Source organism: Nesoenas mayeri, assembly GCF_963082525.1.
Source record: "Nesoenas mayeri genome assembly, chromosome: 1".
NCBI classification, from domain to species: domain Eukaryota; kingdom Metazoa; phylum Chordata; class Aves; order Columbiformes; family Columbidae; genus Nesoenas; species Nesoenas mayeri.
In genome coordinates this window covers 16,884,641-16,899,295 of record NC_137541.1, presented here as the reverse complement: position 1 = coordinate 16,899,295, position 14,655 = coordinate 16,884,641, and positions in this window count along the sequence as shown.

Here is a 14,655-nt window from a genome sequence, read left to right as displayed (position 1 = left end):
TCAAGATCATGTTTTTACAGAGGGCTTTATGTTGGAAGGGTCCACTGGATTACAGCTGGTCCAATCTCCTGCTCAAGTTACATCAGGTTTCTCAGGGTCATATCCAGTTGAGTTGTGAATGTCTCCAAGAGGTGGATCCGTTTTTCAAAGGAGATCTTCTCACCTCTAGGTAAAACGTGTAAGGTTTGAGTTGGCCTTGAGCATGGACCCTGATTTAGATGTCTGTGATCAGGGTAGTGCTGATTTACAGATGACCTCCAAGTCACGTCAGCAACACCCGTGCTGTTCTACACTGCCAACTCACTTCCACACTTGGGATCCTCTGAGGCTGTCCAGATTGTTTCCTCTGGTTGAAATATTTTAACCCACCCAAGCAGCACTAGAAAGGGAAATCCCACCTTGGAACAAGGGATTTTTACTGTGGATGAACAGATAAAGAGAACCAAGAGACAGCAGAGGTGTAAGCTGAAATAGGACATGACAGCAAGAGGAAGAACAAGAGTGATATGTACAAGAAGTGAAGGTAACACAAGCAGTGAATGAAGAGGACACTCGAAGGACATTTATTTTCTTTAACAACTATGTTGGTAGCTGGGGAAGTTGTATGGACAAGGCACAGACTTCTTTCATACAGAAACCTTTCACATAGTTGCCTGAACCAGTCTTTGTCCTTGTACCTCCAAATGGAAAGGGCTCTGGCTCTCCGCACCAGGGAGAGCGGTGCCTTGGAGGTGTAGACCCAAGTGGAAGTGGCAGCGGTGCTTCCTCCAGTGCTTCACTGAAGGTGAAGTGGAAACTTTGAGACACAAAGAGCAGCTACAGACATGCAAGGGAACTGGTCGTTATCAATAACATTTTCACAGACATGTCCCATCCCTGAGTCCTGCTCTGCCTCATTGCTCTTTTCTCCCAAATGGGGAAGTCAGCAAGAGTCTAGTGAGATATGGAGCCAATGTGTGCTGCATGAGGGCACGGGGCCTCGCAGCTGCCCAGAGTAGACAACGACAAGTCCAAGTTTAAGAGCAGGTGCTTCACAGCTTCTTTGAGTGAAAAATCAAACAGAGCAGACTAAATACATTACAGTAATTAAGAGATGCAATATCCAGAGAAGAACAAGACAGTGTTTTCTTTGGGGGACATTGGTTGCTGCCCATGTGAAAAATAAAGTTTTCCCAAATGATCTGTCCTGGCTAATGTCCTTGCAGATGGACTTTGGAGTAAATTGAACAAAGTCATTGTCTTGGGTTCCTATTTGCTCAGTCATCTCACACCCTCCAAGGCTCTTCCTATTTAAGTTCAGTTATTAAAAGGATGAACAAAAAATACACTTAGTAATTGAAAGGAAGACTAATGTTGCTCTCCCAGCACCTGGAAACATGGGATGCTGTCTTGCACTCAGCTAGACAAGAGCTAAGCCTTGTTGTGTAACCATACTTGTAGGAGGCTTTGTTCCGCATTCCTGCGGCCAGGAGGCTGCTGTGGCTGCCTTCAAATTCATCACTGTCCAACGTGATTCATGGCATTGCTGGCATAGATCAGGATGCAGCCCCTCAGTCCTGAGCTTCTTGGTGCTGCAATTGCTGACAGCTGTGCCAGGATGGCGACTGCTGGTGCCAATAACATCTGCCACCGCTTGTGCTTCTTAAAAATGGAACAGCAGGACCCCAAAGCAGGGCAGGGATAGCGACCAGAGCTTGGAAGTGAAACAGCACCATCAGGAATAGGACAAAGAGCTTGTTGGTGCATCCAAGTCTATTTAACGCTTCCGGGTGAATGGCAATGCAGTGTGCTACAAGCTGACAAATATTATACTACAGAGGTCTTCAGTTCATAGAGTTTAGTGCTTCTCTCTGATGTGCTGGAAATCCCACTGGACTTGCCACAAATACTAAGGGACAAATTAGCAGTGGAGGTTTCCTTTCTGACTGAAATCCAAATTAGTTTTAGTGCTGCCACCTGAATTCCTCCAAATGTTGCAAAATCAGACCCAGCCCTGGCAAATCACCCCTGTGAGTGAAGAGCAGAAGGACACCACTGCCTGCAGCTCCACTGCAGGGCTGTGAAGATGTCGAGCTCACCTTTCGCCTCTCTTGCTGCCCAAGCTGTTGGGCTACCGGCCCAGGGGAGCCCCCAGTCCCCACCAGCTGCCCCAGCAGCATGAGAGCCCTTCAGGCTCACTCCTGGGTGTTTGGGGGGGGTCTCCTCTCCATGGCACTGGACACCCATCCTCATCCTGAGCCACCTGCCCCCAGTCCCCTGTCCTCATGAAATCTGTTATTCACGTGATGTGCTTTGCCTTTTGGTCTTTGTTTTTTCTTGTGCAGTCTCTTCCCAATTAGTGATATTTTTTTTTATTGGCTACTTAGTAGAGGAGTCCATTGTTTAGATATTAAAATTTTCTTCAGCCTGTTTGTTTGACATCCAAATGTTTAATCAGTGATTGTGCTTAAGGATAGTCTGTATTTTTATTATCTACTTAATCAGATGAAAGAAGGCCTTTTTTTTTTTCTTTTTAATTTATTCTTAATTAAGAAAATGCTTAGACATGGCACAAGAGGAGCACAGCCTTGTACCTCCTAGGCAGGAGCAAGCAATGCTGCCAGGGGAAATGTCTTGTACAAATTCTTCCTTTCAGATCTGGTTACAAAAGCACTGAGATGATCAGTGCGGTAAATGCCAACTGTTGACTTGCTGAACCTTCCGCCAACCTCAGACAACTAAAAATGCACTTATCTGAACAGCTTATCTCAATTAATTTTTATAGATAAATATATAAACTATATATGTGTCATTAATGCACAGAGGCTTCCTTTCTTTGAAGCTAGTATGGATTTCAGCAAAGCATTAATATGCTGAAAGAGAGAAAAAAAACTTGAAATATGAAAGAGATGGTTAATTGAAACTGAAAATCCTCTTGAGTAGTTCTCTGCTCTTCCCAAGCCACCTGCTTCTCAGCTGGGCATCTCCTGTCCATGCAGCAGGAACACAGCCCTAGCTGGACACCAGGCACCAAGAGAAGGATCCAGCTTTAGACCAGGTTTCCACCACTGATTTTAGGCCAGCAACAACTGCTGTATTTATATTACCTCTATTTTTCTTCATTTAACATTCTCTTTACAGCTTTCCATAGCATTGCTATTCCTTTTGTGAACTGGGACTCTGCTCTATTCCTTTCCTTTTCACTACAAAGAATTAGACGCTAATTTCCCTGGAGCCCCCTCTCCCCTAACGGAGGCCCCTGTAACTGCTTGCTCTCCCATAGACTGGGGCCATTGGGTGATGCCATCACCAGCCTTGGCCTCTGCGGGACCCAGTGTCACCAGAACTGAAATGCTCACTGGCCACCACGGTGGTGGGGCTGCACCACTCTCCTTGTGCTGTGCTTGTTCCTCTGGCTGTTTGTCTCCCACGTTCCTGCCACAGCACCCACCACCATGTGCACCACCACGTGCACCACCACCACCACCTGCTGACCACCTGGCCCCAGCCCACCACTGTTCCAGCAGCCATTCCCACCCAACACCTGGCTGTGGGGCTCCCTTCCCATCTGGGAAGGAAGTCACAGGAGTATTTGGGTCACTTTGGAGGTGTGACTGTGTTTGCAAGTCCCTTCAACCTCCTTTAAGCCTGAGATGGATGCTCACGCTCCCAGAAGTGCCAGCAGCTCTGCTCTGTCCTGCTGCTTCCACTAGAGGCCATGACAGCAGCTGAAACCCTTCCAGACAGCCCTTCCTGGCATTGCAGACAACACTTGTCTTGATAAGGGATTTTCATCAGCTTCACAGAGCACTATTATGGCATTACTTCAAGTGTCAAGTGCTTCTACTGAATTTAAACACTGAAGACTTCCTTGGAGAGGCTTCTTGCAGGCAAGGGTCCTCTGTGCAATCACTCCCAGATCCTCCAGTGACAATCGGATGTCAGTCGAGGCTTCGGGCAGAGATTTCTGCCACAGGCAGCGAACAACACTGCTGCTGCTTCCAAAATGCCTTGTAGTGCCTCACCTGGGGTGTGCAGCTTTGAGGTCTTGTCACTTGGCAGACGTTACCTTCACTCTTCCCACCCCACCTCTTGCTCCAGGATCACAGGAATCACTGTTCATGCCTTGTGGCAAGAGCCACCACTCTTCTTCACTATAAGGTGCTTGAGCATCCAGCCACTTGCTGCAAATGCAAGCAGTGCTGCTGCAAATGGACGTGAGTCTCTCTCAGCTCTGCTAAGATCTTCTGCTTGATGAGGACCAGTGGAGTCTTGGCTGCCAGGCCTGCCTGTACAGATTGCTCAACTCATTGCATCTTCTGGCTCCCCTAAGCCAGGGGAAACAGACGAAGGCTCGTTAAGGGTGGAAGCAGCTTCTGTGGACAGAGGGCTTCTGGTATCAGAGCTCAAGGGGGTTGAAGTTGGGCCAGAAAACTTTGCTGGTGGTGAACACCTGCCCTTATTGTTGTGAGCAGTGATTAAGGGTTTCCATGTGCTGCATGGCTCCCAGGCAGTATGGGCAGGGAGGGATAGAGAAATGGAACTGGAAGGCTGAAGGAAAGGGAGCATTTTGCACCATGCTGATGTGAATCCAAAAAGGCCTTTAGGTGGCAGAGACAATATAAATACAATACTGGTGGCAGCCAACTGTTGATGTCACTGGAGGTGCAATGTGACTCCATACCTGCATCCCTTTCCTGGTGAGCAGGAGCAGTTCACATGGAAAAGAAGGGTCTACAATGTATGCTGTTGTCTCTCATTTTTCAGGGGACAGTGCACAGCCGCATGTGCTGAGTCCTCCTGAACATGGTGGTGCAGAGCATCTTTCAATGGTGCTTTGACATGTCCCATCATTTCAGTTTTGAGGCAGACATTTGGGGCTCCATGAATGACTGTTCCTGCACTGTTGAAGTCTGGAGCCCCATGAGAGTACAAGGCAGAAGGAAAGGTTTCCTCGCATGTACATGTGACATGTTGAATTCGTTGCCTTTTTCCGCAGACCTTTGTTACAAAGTTAGCCAAGCCCACCTATTTTAGTAAGAAAGGAAGAAACACTAAACCACTGATTCTACAACAATGTGAAAATTAGTGGTGGAGAGGAGAAAATGTCATGATTTTTTTTCTTAAACTAAGATTTTGATTTTTCCCAGGAGTATAAACAAGTGGCATTGGGGCTGTCAATTAGCTACACAGTGATGGTGGCACTGATGTTGGGGTTTTATGCTCCAGCCTCTTTGAAAGGCAGAAATGCAGGTCGGCCCTGCCCTGCTCACCTGGGGCCGCTGCAGATGCTCCTGCCCTCAGAGCCACCACAACCCCGCTCTGCAGAGCCATGTCCTAGCACAGCCTGTGCCAAGGAGAGACTTTCAGGTGTGATCCCACCAAAGGTGGCTCAGCACCAGGTAGTTTTTCACAGTTATCATTACTATATGAAGCCTTCTAATGGGAAGAACCTATTTGGCTTATCGCTTAATTTTGGGTGTTTCCTTTTTTCTCTTAGTTTCCTTGTGAGGGCAAATGCCAACCCTAGTGGTTTCTGACAGCAGCTAAGACTTGTTGAATCTCACCTATTTTGTATCTTCAGTCCTTGTGGAATTTTCCTTCCATTCTTTGACATGGTGGGATGGGAAGTTATTCTTCCTCTTCTCCTGTCGCCTCCCACCATAAGCTGGGAAAATGGTGATTTTTTTGAGATAAAAGTAACTTTCCAAAGAACATTGAGGCCCTGTTTCTGCCTTCATTTTATTCAGGTTTTGCTTGGGTTTAACTGAAGGTTGTCAGCAGCTACAAAGGTGTAAATCCGAAATAGCTTCTTGCCTGGCTCATTCAGTACTGCACCGCACCTCATCCCATCTGGTGAGAGCTCCTGTTCAGCTGCTTTGGTGCAGACTTCTTGCTTCTGGGAGACTGGAAGGCCAGAGACCGTTCTCAGAAGGGGAACTGCTCATGGTTCACCACCTGTCTCCTGGGCTGCTTGCACTCATTGATGGAGCGAGACCTGCCCGTCCCCACAGCTGGTGGGGCTCTCCCAGCCCACAGATCTTTAAACATCAGCTTTCCTGCCTCTGCCAGAACAAAATAATGGAGAAAACACACGTTTTCCCAAAAATAGTGCCTCCCTTTGTGGCTTTGAACCACATTGTGTCACCCGTGCTCCTGCTGAGGCTGGCTTTAAGAACAGCTGGCTGCTCCGAGTATGGAGGGCCATTACTTCTCCCCAGAACAGATTGTCCATACAATGGACAGACTTTGTACATAATGACTCAATGTCTATGAAACAAACAAACAAACAAACAAAACAAATAATAAACCCAGGAGAGGAGCTATTGAACCAATCTGCTGGGTTGGAAGCAGCACGAGGTTGTGCCAGCCAGATGGGAGCCCAGAAGGGGTCCCCTCCAGCCCTACTCCCCTCACCCAGAGCTCACTAAGCCTCTGCCTGGGCTTGGTTCCTCGGGCACCCACACCTGGGGCCAAGGTGTGTGACCACGATGCGACCATGGCTGTCACAGTGATGTCCGCACACTCCAGCCTTGGATACAGGACAAGGTGTCAGACAGACCGTGAGGGTGGATGGATGGGAACCACGGCAGAAGGATAAAAGAGAGCAGAGGAAGGTGGTGCTGCTCTGAGTCTCCACTGGAGCTCTGATTTGAGGTTAAACACAGTACATAAACTTCAAACAAGCAGGTGGGAGAGTTTTCAAAGCATGCAGGGACTTACTTACCCCTCCTCCTCCACTCCTGCAAGATCTGCCCGTGGACAGTGAGCACAGGTATGAGTTGGCAGGGAAGGCAGAGCAGCACATCCCCAACAGCCCTGAGCTCTGGCTTCTAATAAAATTCATGCAAATTTTAGAAAGCAATTGAGATATCTGGAGCTTCCTCCACCTGTCACTGGCTTATTTCTAACAGAAGCCATAATGAGGCACCTGGAAGACAGGATCATTTAGTTTTCTTTACAGTAATCGCAATTTAGATGCACTATAATGTAATAAGAGCAAGAAGGGAACAGCGACTGGAACGGCTCGCTGTCTTGTCAGGCCTGATCGGCTGCCTGCAGCCAGGCAGGCCCTATCCCATCATGCTGAGAATACAGCTTTGCAGTCCCATTTTGCAATAAAAGCTGTCCATTCCTGTCCCCGCCAGCCAAGCATGCTGACCAGAGGCACAACCACCCGCAGCCACACACCTCGCTGCCCTGGCCACCCCGCGGCACCTGTCTCAGCACACAGCAGCCCAGCATACAGAGAAAGCTAGTGACTGCTGGGGGCAAAAACACGTAATTCAGCTCCTATCAACTCAAACAGGGCTCTCCAAGGGCCCTTGGTCAACCAAGTGTGTCCTGAGCATCCCACAGTGCTGAAGCCAGAGCGCAGAGGCACATCTGTCCTTAGAAAGTCCCAGCTTGCATTGCTGGGAAATTTTGCCTACAAATTCTAAACACAGAGCTTGCTGCACCTGCTTACGTTTTATATGGACTTACCTACAGCTGTCTGCACAAAACAAGTACAACCCCTCCCACACTGTGCTGAGCAGCGAGCCCTCTTTCAGCTCCCTTTACATCTAGGCAGGGCTGGTGTTTAGCAGCTGGGCAAGAGCTGTAGCTAACATGTGTATAATGTATAGCACGGAGCTCAGCTGAGCTGCACCCTTACCTACTCCTGCTCTGAAAAGCAACAAGTCCCTTTTACTGATCAAAAGGCCAGAAAAAGGCCTGGCCCTTCCTCTTCCTGCTGGCTTTGTTAGCATAGGACAACTCTGCCATTTATCTTTTCCTCCTGAACCTGCAGGAAAAAGCACAGCAGGAGATCTGAGGAGAAACCAGCAACCTGCTCAGTGGTTTCCTGGTGGGCTTGCAGGGAGGAGCAGGGCTCAGGGACCACTGGCACAGAGTGGTTTGGTGCCCACCATTTGCCTCCCCAGCACAGGGCAAGATCTGCTCTGAGAGAAGTAAATCAGCTCAGGCACCTACATTACCACCAGCTGCTCCTGACAGTGATTGGCATTCAACTGGTTTCACCTTCCTCCAACCCTCAGATGTTTAAGGCTTTATCAAAAAAGCACATTCAGTACCGTTTGCCTCTGCCTTCCGTTTCTCCAGCAGTAACTTCCATTTCTGTAGATGATGGAAAACTAAAGGGCTGCTTCCCGGTGAAGCCTGTTCCTCTCACAGCATCTCACCATCATCAGCCATCTCCTAAAAATCCAGTTTCTCATTTTGCAGAGTGACCTGGGAACCTCAGCTGCGAAGGAGCCAGGCTGCTTAGATCTATCAGCATGCATGTGTGATGGAACAAGTGTGTCCACTGAGGAGGCCATCCCGTGCTGGGAGATGTCCTGGGGGGAAGACTGCAGGCAAGGAGGCCCCAGCCTGGGCAGGAGCAGCCATTGTCCTGGTAGCTCTGCGGTGGGCAGCTGTGGGACTCTTGGCTGGGGTGTCAGCTCTGCCAGTGACATTGCAAAGGGAGAATCTGCTCTCTGATCATACAAAAACCACAGATCCTGTTTTTGCTGTTTTCTTCAGCAGCTTTTTCAATTGCCATTCGTATCCCTCTCCCATGCCACCTTGTCAGCTCTCCATGGTCTCTCAGCTGCCAGACACATCTTAGGTGCCTGCCAGGCTCCTGGCAGCCATTCCTTTCCATCCCCCAGTCCCTTCTGTGCTGCCCATAGCCCAACACTGCTGCAGAGAAGAGCCAGGCTCATAGTCTCCATTGCTGTCCCTGGAGCTGGAACAAGTGGTGCCACAGAGCCCCAACTTCAACGTCTTGGATGTAACACAGTTCTGCTGGTGATGGCAAGGATTTTGTGTGTCACTGTGGTGGAGGATTGCAGGTTAACCACTTGTGCTGGGGTCTTCTCCCTTGTCTGTGGTGGTTATTAATTAATTACACTTGTAGTGTTATACCAATGAGGCCTGCTGCTATGATCCTTCATCGTAAAACTGAACTTAAAAATGGGGCTGCCCCTCTCAAGAGGCAGGTGGGGCTGGGGCCCCTCAGCATCCCTCACTGCCCACAGCACCCAGCTCGGGGCAGGGAGCCACAGGGCCACCCACCTACAGCCACTGCCGAGCGCTGGAAGTTTTTGGTTCCAAGTTTTTGGAAGCCTGGTACTTCCTTCCAATGACAGGTAATAGACAGATCTGTTGATAATGACACAGCGCAGGCATGAAGAGCATTTAAAATCTCTCTAAGCTGTGAAATACCTAACGGTGCCAGGAAAAAAGCCTCGCTAATGCTGTGGGTGTGTGCTAAAATGTGTGTTTCTTTTCTGCTAATTCTTCCAGGGCAGTGGGAGATGTTGCAGTGCAGCTGACAGCATCTCTCAAGTAATGAAATGCTGCGATTCAATGGTTTTCCACACTTGCAATAGCAGCACCTTCTTCCCATTTTTATTCCTCCAAGAGGCTTAGCAAGATGAGAAAATCTACTTCAGAAGCAATTGCAGTGTGTCTGCAATTGACTTGTGGGTTTGGGGCTTTTTTTAAAGACTTTATCTGCTGTAACACCTCTTCTTATGCTGGAAGGAATTTAGCAAGCAGTAAATAGCTAATTTCATTAGCAGATGTGATTTCTCCGTCATGTGAGTTCTACTGAATGAATCACAGAGTAAAATGCTAAAAAAAAGTTTTATTCTAAGCTTTTTGAAGGGCTATCGAAACGGCATTTGCAGAGGAATTTGTATAGGTCTAAGTTAGAGAAAGGTGACAAGTTTTGAGGAGGTCTAGATAAGAGAAAATGAGGATGACTCAGGTTCAAAACCAGTGGGGTTTCTTTTATCAAATACTTGTCATGGTTGCAACAAAAGGATGTCTGCAACTCCAACTGGAGGAGCAAACTATTAGTTAAACAGAAGGTCAGTGGGGGAGAGCATGATTAACTGACAGCTTGCATTGTAAAATGATTTTTCATCCACACCAAGGAATTTTTACATGGTGAACATTCAAAGCACAGATTTAAGGGCATCTGATAATGTTAATCCAATTATAGTTCTATTCCCACATCCCTTAAATGCTTCCTCAAGAGACTTAATTCTCTATTACCACTGAGTGAATTAGAGATATGAGGGAAATATCACTTCTTGTTATGGAAGAAACTGAGTGTTTCAGTATTGCCTGGTGCTTTGAGTCGCAAGGATCCAACAGCACGTTGTGTGTCCCTCCCTGTGAAGATTGTAGGGAATACTTCTGTTGATTTTTTTAAATTTTTTTAACAGCCCACAAGCTTAAAATGTGAGTTTTAACTCCCAAGCTGTTATGGACGAATCATGCTAACACGTGTGATGTTCAATTATTGAATTACAGGTAAATATGGCTGATGGAGCACATTTAGCCAACGTGTCATGACTGTAGGATTGGTTGTACTTAATTATCAATGGGAACTAAGGGCCAGTGACCAGGAGCTGAAGTACGCAGAGATTTTGGTGCCCAGTCTGTAATGCCAGTGACATGGCGTCCCCAAGCACCCTGCACTGTGCTGGAGGCCACGCTGGACACAGAGCTCCTTCTGGCTCCGATGCTTCAAGCTCATTCCTGAGACTCCTTGAACTCTCTGCTCCCTCGAACATGTGCTTTCACATCTAGCTGGAAGCATGTTTGGCAGCAGCGAGCCGGCCATGCTGTTCAGCTTCTCCACCACCCACACTCCCTGAGCCCGGTGGAGGGGAGATGTCCTGTGCTGCGGGTGAGAACAATGGAACATCGGGGAATTAAATTCCCAGATATCGCAGGCAATAATGCGACCTCAGCTCCTTCATAAACTCTTTAAGTAAGTTTCTCACAGAAATAAGCCAGATTTACTGCCGTTACAACACTTCACCACAGTTACGCTTAGAAGCCTCAGGTGCGCAGACAGGGACTCCCACCTCACTTTGCCCTTGGACCAACTCCCTTGGCACCTCTTGCTCCTCACCTGATGCTGACCTGGCTGGTGTGACCGCCGTGAGGCCTTTGGTCACACAGGGGCAGTCATCTCACCTGTCCACCAAACAGAAATGTCCGAAGAGACTCTCTCTTCACCAGCCTGAGTCCATCGCTCTGAAAACGGGAGACTGGAAGCATTCTTGTATTTCAGACTAAAACCTTCCAGAGCCTTCCCCAGCACTCCCAGAGCCTCCCTACTCACCCACTCGCCCCTTTCCTCCTCCCCTAATGTATTATCCTTGCCACTATCTTAATTAGGCCGCCTACATTTGCAGTATTGACAAACAGGGGTTCAGGAGGGTATTTAACTGTTTAATGTCATATTTCCCTGCTCAGAGAGAGGCCACACAACTAGGCCATCCCTAGCGGCTGTCCAGCCTGTTCTGAACAATTCCTAAGACAAAGATGACAGAATTTCCCCATGATGCACTAGAAGGTGCCTCCAGTTAGTGAAGGAGGTTTGTCTATCAGCCTGTATAAGCCTTCCTTGCTGCCAAAGATGATCACATCACATGTCATCACTGACCTTTGAGAATAGCTCATTATAGCACCCCTTTGCACAGACACACAGTTATCACCATCCCTCTGATCTTTTGCATACGAAACATACCCAAGTGCTTTAATTTTTTCCTCACAGGATAAAAATTATCTACTTTTCCTCTCTCCTGGACTCTTTCAAAAGTGTCCACACCATGACTAAAGTGTGGCCCCATGGTCCAGGCTCAGTGCCAAGCTAAGGCTTCAGCCTAGCTTAGCATGGAGCAGTAATTATCTCCCTCTTCCACATGAACACAACCACTGTTAACATCTTCCAGGGTGATCTTTGCTTTTATGCAGCAATATCACAATTTGATTCATATTCTGTTTGGAGCTCAGCTGTAATCTGCAGATGATTAAGTTCAGAACTGCTGCTTATCCAGGTATTTTTCATTTTCCTTTGATTTGTGCTTATTTATTTTCCTCCTGACTGCAGTATTTTCCACTTTTTATTTTTTCACAGCAGCTTATCTCACTGATTCCTGACCTTCTCTCCAATTCATCTAAACCATTTTTGAATTCTAATCAGGCCTCCCAGCTTGCAACCCCATTGAGGTGATACATTCGTTGGTTTTACAAATGTAGCCCCTAATCCCTTTGTTAATTGCGTTCATGACAATATTTGCCAGAAACAGCCATGAGCGACTCCCGCTGGACTCCCCTCCTTTTTTCCAGGTTTGACAACCTGTTGGTATTTTCCATTCACTCCTGCTCACAGAAAGCAACCTATCCAGGCTGTGTGCTCACTCCTGTACCTTTGGAGGCTTTCTGTCAGAGCCAGTGGAAGTATTTAACAATATTGTGAGGGGCTTATTCACTCTCTTCTTCTCGAAGAGAAGTTCCCCAGGCTGCAGTATCCCTGTGCTCACAGAAACCAGCCAATTCATTTCCCCCTGAATTCCCTTTGGCTGGTGATTGCATCCTGATGGCCCACTCAGTTGGAGACACAGTGTTCAGCGCTAATCACTTTGCACATGCAGTCAATTGCTTTGATTTCATGATCAGCCTGAAGCAAACTGAACTATATAACAGCCTGTGGCAGGAGGACACGCAGGCCACCCAGTTATGACAATCATGTTCCACTCCAGGCTGGGCAGAATTTTTGCTCCCTGGGGAACAGAACAATGCAGTGGTCATGGAATTGCTCGGCGCACAGCCCCAGCCTGCTGGGGCTTGGGAAGGCTGTCCCACCACCCATGGCTTGGGAGGGCTGTCCCTCCACCCACGGCTTGGAAAGGCTGTCCCACCACCCACGGCTTGGAAAGGCTGTCCCACCACCCACGGCTTGGGAAGGCTGTCCCGTCCCACCACCCACGGCTTGGGAGGGCTGTCCCACCACCCACGGCTTGGGAGGGCTGTCCCACCACCCATGGCTTGGGAAGACTGTCCCACCACCTGTGGCTTGGGAAGGCTGTCCCACCACCCATAGCTTGGGAGGGCTGTCCCACCACCCATGGCATGCACAGCAGTAGGTGACATGCTGCACACTTGTGGTGCAGGTACCTTGCAGCAGTCATACACCTTCTGTAGCATGGAATATCTGTAAGAACACTCAGCCACTTCAATGCCTTAGATTGTTTGCAAAATAAAATCAGCAAATAAGAATCCCAATGAGGAAATCTATTTTTGTCAAATGTTTGGCTGTAGGCGCATACTCAGAAATGTAGTACTCTATATTCTTCATTTAGGTGGCCAGCTTGAAAACACTGGTCATGTACAGTCACTCACACTCTAATGGCAATGAATACAAATGCACAATTCTGGCTTGAAATAAAACCTGAAATCATACTCTATCAATGGCAAAGAAGCAATAAACCACTATGGAGTACTGAAGAAAATTTGTACTATTGCCATAAAGCATTTTGAAAGAAAGTAAGGGTGCATTTCATACGAAAAATGTGAGCAGTACGAAACAACAACCTAACAATGTGAATGGACGTGGTCAGTCCTTCCTGAAAATATTCCTGCTACAATGGCATCAATGTGCTCCCCCACATGCACTGACACCAGAAAGGCTTGTCGTGATATCATACAGTGATCCTTGCTGTGGTAGTTCACTGTGGTCATCAAAAAAGGTTAGAGACCTCTGGCCAACTCCACAGAAACCTTCCCTGATCATTTGCCCAACTTGTTCCAGCAGTCTTCTGGGACTTTTTCCAATTGACCCACATCTTGTCTGAAGCCTCAAAATTGTACCTTGCACATGAGATGAAGCCTTATTGTTTTGCGAACAATGAAAGGATTATCTCAGGTGCCTATATAAAAAACTGTCCATTTTGTCATCCACTGTAATCAGTCGCTCTTTTGCAGAACTGCCGCAGAGCCAGAAACTGCTGCAACTATGTAGTGGGTTTCTGCTACTGGAGCATTGTTTACCTACTTGCCTTGATTGAATTTGCTTCTCTTTCAGGTGTTTTTTCTACCTCATAAAAATAATTCCAACTTTTAATCTCATCTTTGGAAGTGATTAAACTATCTCTGGTTGATAGAATCTGCTCATTTAATAACCATCTTTTATATATTGTGTCATGAACAGAAATAACAATACCAAAAGCAAGACAGGTCCCTATGGAACAGCAGTTGCTGTATTTTTCCAGCTTGATGATGAAAGACTGATAGCATTTTTCTGAACAGTCTAATGAGTTTTGTAGTATTTCATAACACTTCAAATGAGGTGATTATCTCCTGCTTTGCTTATAAAATGTCATGTTAAAGCAGCAGTTTCTCTCTTTTATCCTGAAGCTCATTATATTGCTTTTCAAGATAATTGTTTCAAAAGTGTGTATTATTAACAAATTTGTATCGGTAGATGTGAACCTAGGTTTAGATTTATTTTTTTTGTAATTGACTATTTAATTCAATTATTATCCCTCTTCTGTGAAGCCTGAAGGAAAAAGACATTGATCGTTTCTGTTTTCCCTAGATTGGCTGTTTCCTCATTCTTTTGTTAAACAATGGACTCAACTTTCCTTTCTAGCATGGGATTTACCAGCCTTTAGCAGTCATAATTTATTTTGGTTTTCTGTCCCTTTTCACGCATATCTCTGCTTTTACATTTATCCATAGCAACACATTCGCCCTTTCTATTGTTGTTGACTTTTCTGTTTAAAGAACTTCTGATAGAGTCACAATAGCCTCTTACTATGCTCCCTGGTTTCCCACTGCATCGGGCATAATTTGTCATTATGTGGCCTTTTACTAGTTCACAAAGAT